This window comes from Platichthys flesus, chromosome 5 (genome assembly GCF_949316205.1).
Source record: "Platichthys flesus chromosome 5, fPlaFle2.1, whole genome shotgun sequence".
Taxonomy (NCBI): domain Eukaryota; kingdom Metazoa; phylum Chordata; class Actinopteri; order Pleuronectiformes; family Pleuronectidae; genus Platichthys; species Platichthys flesus.
Genome location: NC_084949.1, coordinates 219,032 through 225,594, shown reverse-complemented (window position 1 = coordinate 225,594; position 6,563 = coordinate 219,032). Strand labels below are relative to the sequence as shown.

At 42.1% G+C, this 6,563-nt stretch overlaps 1 long non-coding RNA gene across 1 annotated transcript; it reads right to left on the bottom strand.

Annotated features, from left to right (window-relative positions):
• Positions 1–1,464: 1,464 nt before the first annotated feature.
• LOC133953245 (uncharacterized) lies at positions 1,465–4,789 on the bottom strand. The gene is made up of 4 exons (XR_009920679.1): positions 4,573–4,789; positions 3,890–4,067; positions 3,609–3,779; positions 1,465–3,495 (listed from the first exon to the last, which is right to left on the bottom strand). It is a non-coding gene; the product is annotated as an uncharacterized LOC133953245 (long non-coding RNA).
• Positions 4,790–6,563: the final 1,774 nt, after the last annotated feature.

Below are 6,563 nucleotides of genomic sequence, written 5' to 3'. Positions count from 1 at the left end.
TTTAAGGGAAAATTATTTAAGTCAATGTAATGTCCAATAAAGTAATGGAGACACAACTGTGTGTGTGTGTGTGTGTGTGTGTATGTTTTCGTGTGTGTGTCTCTGTGTGTCTCTGTGTGTGTGTAGTTGTACTTTGTACTTTTTAAAGACCATTTTGAGCATAGACCATACAGAGTGAGGACATTTTTGCAAAGGGAGAACATTTTCTCGCGTTCTCAAAGGCTGGTTTGACGGTTAAGACTTGGTGTGAGGGTTAGAATGAGCGTAAGGTTAGGCATTACAAGAACTCAAATAATACCCGTCAGATATCAAAACACATTTGGGTAAATTGATGACAGAGAGAGTAATTTTTATTGTTTAATATTGATGAATGAAGAAAAAATTGGGCTCCAGCGAAAGGGGCTCTTTTCTCATCCAGGGCAAAAGGGCAGGTGCTTAGGCACCACTAGGGGTCTATCTGTGCATGTGCCTGCAGTCATTAATACTTTTCTCTCCCCCCCCCTACCCCGTCAACCAAAGAATCCTGTTTCTGAGGCAGCAGAGCAAAGAGCTGGACAAGCTGAAAAACCAGAACTCCTACATGGTGTAGGAGAAGAAAGGACTTGGACGGACGGATTCAAATATTGATAAAAAAGAGGAGTAGACATGGACAGAGAGTTGCTGCAGCCGGTTTCTTCTTCATCCCTGTAAAAGCAGCAGCAGACTTGGTGAAGCTTCACCATCCTGATTGTCATCTTTTCATTCTTTTTTTTTATTTTTAATTGTTCCTATGTCCACCTCATGGATCGCCCTTGCTGAAAGGTGAAACTGAGTTGGACATGGAGGACCTGAGGCTCTTTTCAAACAGCACCTTTTCGGACTGTGAACGTTGGCTTGTGTGTATTGTATTGGGTTACCTTGTTTTTCTGGTATGTTTATTTGATGTGTAGTAGTCAGGAAGAGATTCGCTCTTGGAAAACTGAACTAAAATAAATCATCTCATAATAATAATAATTGGTGAAACAAAATCTTCGGGGGGTGGGGGAGAACAAACGCATTCACTCCCCAACTGTATGAAATGGACAAAGTCATGTATTAAAATGTACGGATTCAATTGCAGTGATGTTACTAATGTTCTTTATTTTTTATTCCACCGTGATCGTAGGTGGTTTTACCATCTTGTCCTCAAGCTGGTTTGTCTTACATGTCGTGACATGAGATCAGCGAAGACCCCTGACCAGATCTTGCTTTCAGGAATAACCAATACACAGAGAGGCTGTGGTTAGTTATGTCAAACACATCCAGATTTTTCTAAGCCAAGCAAAGATTGTGTAAAGCAATAGAGAAGTGACTGAATTTACATGATGTAAAACTAAATTATTGTTGCACATGATTGATTACGTCCTCGTAGTCATAACGACAAAGATGGATGGAAAGATGTTTTATTTTTTTAAACAAGGAATCTCAAGATTCGCTCTCCCTTTTTATATGATGACATCACATTAAACTGCAGTCTGACACTTAAGCACACATAAAGCAGATTCCCTTGGTCTCTTGGCTATTGTTTTTCATTGTCCTTAAAAATAGTTTCAACCAGATCTGATGTGCACACTTTTTGGGGTAGGCGTGGATGTTGGGGGCTTTGTATTCCATAAAATATGAGAATAAAATAGACCACGTATTCTTCTTTACATTTGTTAACTGTAGGATCAGCCTGTAACAGTGTGGGTGTGTGAGCTGAATATCTTGACTGAATATTATGTTGAATTATGCATTTAAAAGATGTCTTAACTGCAATTATACATCTAGAAACATGATGATGGAGAGAAATGCAATTTAATCAGAGCATAACAGAGTACAGTTCCTTCTCTGGCCACGAGATGGTGACCCTGAGTTATGTTCCCTTGAATCTGCTGCTGCTCATGTGTGTTTTGTCCTCTTAAATCCATCAGATTAAAAAACCTATTACTGCAAATGTCACGTGTATAAATATGAGGCCTGAACATGAGCAGACTGCTGGATCAAATCAAAATTAGTTTGACCTGTGTAATAATCCTGGGTCAGCTCCTGATACACACTGGGCTGCACAGATTGGAACACTTCAGCAGCTTTTGCTGCTTGCACAGCTTCACAAGCCGGTGAGCCTCCTGTCCCCCCCATTGTGAAAATTACATTTTGTGAAAAAGATCTTTATTAATCTGTAACCTCACTAAATGAGGAGTTTGGTAACTAACGATAAGCAATTATCCTTTCATGGTGAAATATAAAACCTGAAGTATGTTTATAACAAACAAGTTCATTTTATTTAAAAAAAATTCACTTGATACATTATCTCCAGGCGCTATACAGAGTACAAATACAAAGTAGTTTCTTCTGTGACGTTCTGTCATTTTAGTTTGTGGATTTCCGTCTCTTTGTGTTTTCTGTTTCCTGTTTTATTTTGTAGTCTTGTTTTCCTTTAGTGTTTTCCAGCTTCTTGGGTGTGTCACTTCCTGTCTTGGTGATTGTCTTCCCAAGTCCTCATGTGTTGCACCTGTGTCTCTTTTTAAGCCTCTGTGTTCCCCTGTTTCCTTTGTTGTTCGTTACTCGTTTTACACGTTCTCTTATGGGTTGTCGTGTCTTGCTGTCTCGTCTAGTTTTCCCATCCTGATGTTCCGTGTTCCCTGTGCGCCTTGCTGCTCAGCTTAGACTCTCCTTATATTCAAATTGTATTTTCTGTTCATCCTCTGCATCCTGGGTCCATCTCCATCCACATAACCTGACATCTTCCACGTCTCATACTGGCTTCTTCCTGGCTGTCTCCACTCCTCTGTGCTCTCCTCTGGACCCCACACCTGAGCTCCAGGTTTAATGAGGGCGGAGGCATTGGCACCTCCCCCAGAAGTGCCTTCTGGGAGATTTAGTCCTCCGGGCAGCCATCTTGTGGCGTGGTGGCCACTCCCAGGGTGAGGAACCTTACTGCACTCTATCACACGCCCTCTTGTGATGCCACAACGCACATGGAGGCTATTCCGGCAGGCTCATGGAGTCTGATAACAATCCGACCAAGAAGTACCGTACATATTGCAGTATAAATATAAATGGGTGGGTTGGGGAAAGAGGATTTGGGAAGTGGGGAGTTGGGGCTGGTTGGTTTGGATGTGGTGAGATTGGGGATGGGGGAGTTGAGTATATGGAAGTTGGTGCTGAATGGTCTGGATAGGATGATGTGGGGATGGAGGAGTTGGAGATGGAAAGTTTGGATATGATGGGGTTGGGGATGGGGGAGTTGAGGATAGGGGAGTTGGGGCTGAATGGTCTGGATAGGATGATATTGGGGATAGGGGAGTTGGAGATGGGGGAGTTGGGGATGGATGGTTGGGATCTGGTGAGGTTTGGGATGGGGGAGTTGGGGCTGGGTTGGTTTGGAATGGGCTGGTATAGGGCTAACTAACCAGCGGTGCTGCCTCAGTTCCTCCAAAGTGGCCCGCTTCTTAGGGTCTAAAACCAGACACTTTTTCAAGAAGTCTTGGCAGTCTGTGAGGAGAGAGGACAAACGATAAGGAAACGATGAGACTTGAATCTACAGTGATCGACTCTAACATGGAAGTACCATAATAACCTGACATTAAAAACCTGCGTTGTCTCACCTTTGGATCCAAACCATATTTGGAAATCAGGCCTGATAATGTCCCTGGTGTGGAACCACGCGTCTCCAGTCAGCATTTCAAATAGAATTGCTGCCATCTGCCAGACTGTTGTGGGGCCAGCCATGTATCTGCCTTTCATTGAGAACTCTGGAGGGGCTTATGCAAAGGTTCCTACAATATACCAGAGATAAGGAGACAGAAAAAAACTAAGGATGAGGAACAGGCAGAGATTTTACAATCAGATGAATGAAGAGCAGGATAACAAGACAGGTTGGCTGTACCAGAGAATTGGCTGTAGACGCAGTTTTCCCTTCTATTGCAGCCACATCCAAAATCAATGATTCACACTCGCGGTCCATCGGACCTGGGCTCAATGAGGATGTTCTCTTTAAAATCTCGGTGGAAGATGCTCTTTGCTTTCAAATCGATGGCAGCATCCAGCAGCTGCTTCATGATGATCTGAGAAAGAGGTAGAGTCACAAATGAGTTAGAGTGGTGAAGAAGGGACTCTGGGTGGGAGTGAAAAACACAGTCTATGTTGGAGCTGCTCTGGATCTTTCAATCAGAGCACACATGAACTTGTAGGGGTTCAAATATCCATCTACTTCTGAGCACTTTGAGGACTAAGCTGAGGTCCAAAGGCCTTTCTTATTTTCCGGGACCAGCAGTTGTAAAAACGACCTGGCACAAGGTCCTTCTAAAGGCTGTTGTGTAGCTATAGTTTTCTCAACTTTTCAGCTACTAATATATCCCTTAATTACAATTCAAGTTCCCTCGATAAAAGTAAACGTATCTAAAGAGTGAATCTCCAATAACATATTTGACAAATTTAAAATGTTAGTTGTGATTGGACCAACATGAAATATGGGTGTCATAGCAGCCAAACACTCTCCACTGAAAATGATGATATTCAAAATGATGACCTTTTCAGTTGTAGTCTGGGAATACAGTAAAACGCCAGTACCTTTGCATGGTTCTCAGCCAACGGACCACAGTTCTTTTTTACGAGGTGCAGCAGATCTGTAGAGTCGACTGGCCTCTCCATGACCAGAAGAACCTCTTGTTTCAGGTCGTACCAGTCCAGTAATGACACGGCTGCAGATCTTCCCACAGTCACTGGTTCGCCTGCAGCTCTCTGCATGAGCAGCACCTCCTTGGGAATCAAACGTGATCTCCCATTTATCATCTAAAGGACAAATATTTGTTTGTATCTCTTCAACAACAAGGAAACAACAAACGCATAAAAGTCACAGAATGATTTCAACAGTTGGTGCTGAGACAACAGATCACTCACCACTCTTTGATGGGGAACAGACGATTTGGGGATGTGTTTTATCGCCACCTACAGGAAAGATCACAAACACTTTGGTTAGTCCAAGGGATGAAGTCAGATTATGTTTGTGAGATGTGAGAATATTATATTAAATTATTTGTAATCACATCATATTATGTACTTACTAGTAAATCATCAGACCTTCTGATGCCAGTGTAAACTGTGCCAAAGCCTCCTTTACCAAGTCGTTCACGCTCCACGTACTTGGCCTCAAAGTCAGCTGCACCAATGAACACAGACACAGACACATGGTTTAATATAATTGTGATTCTAATGTAACATTTTTTTTCCATGCCTGACATTTTGATATAGTAACCCATCATCCACTTTTTCATATTTGTAAGGCTTTCAACGACCACATTTTAACATATGGAGTGTTTTCAGATGTTGTGGAAACAACTCAGTGGAGAGAAATTATCAGATAGATTCATGAAAATTTAGTAAAATCCAACTGCCTGACAGGTGGCTGAAAGATAAATATTTGCCTGAATCATTTAATTTACATCTCATATCTAGTCTGTTTAATCTGTGTAATCAATATTTACATGTAATCCTCAGGAAGACGGTCAATAATTAAATTCCTCAAAATGTAGAATTATTCATTTAAGTTGGACAAGAACGTTTTTAAAACAACCTTAACAACATCACTAAAAGAAAAACTGAAATTCCTCCGAACTTGAGTCAACACCAATCCCCATTTTAACATGATCATATTGCTTCCATGCAAACATCAACACAATTTATTAAAAAGAAAAGTCACCTCTGCTGGTGTGGCCTGACAACACCGTGCTCTTGTCAGTGGAGCTGTTGACTTTGGACACTGACTCTAGGGTTGATAGATCAGAGTTAGTGCTGGCATAGTGCAGGGCCCTCACCATCCCCCTGCTTCTGCAGTGGAGGTTCATTATCAGTTGTGGCCTTCTGCTTGGTGATCCTCCTCTTGGCCTTAATCACAGGCTGATTACTCGCCAAGATGGGGCCGGGTGACTGCGGGGGGACAAACTCTCTGCAAAAGAGGCAAGAAAACAGTGAGCATCAACCTGTTGACTATATATAGTCATGTTTGAATCTTATGACCACATAAGGTGGATGACATTGGATGACTCTGCAAAATTCTGTATCACAATCAACATTGTTTTGTAATTTTAAACAACAACATTTTAAAACTAAGTTCTTATTCCTTTAAGCTGGAAAAGCCAGTGTTTAAAACACCGTGAAAAACATCATGAGAGAAAACTGAAATACCTCTGGGCTGGAGTCAAAACAATCTCCATTTTAACGCGATCATATTGCTTTCCATGCAAACAGCAGCACATTTTCTTTAAAAGTAAGTCACCTGTGCTGGTGTGGCCTGAGTCGGTGCAGGCATCAGGGACCTTTTGACCCCTCTTCCATTGGAGCTTATTTTCCGTGGTGGCCTTCCTTTTGCGGTTCTTAGTCACAGACTGATAACTCGCCAAGATGGCGATGGGTGACTGCGGGGGGGCAATCCTCTCTGCAAAAGAGGCAAGAAAACAGTGAGCATCAACCTGTTGACTGCATGTAGTGAGGTTTGAATCCTATGACCACATAAGGTGGATGACATTGGATGACTCTGTATCACAATCAACATTGTTTTATAA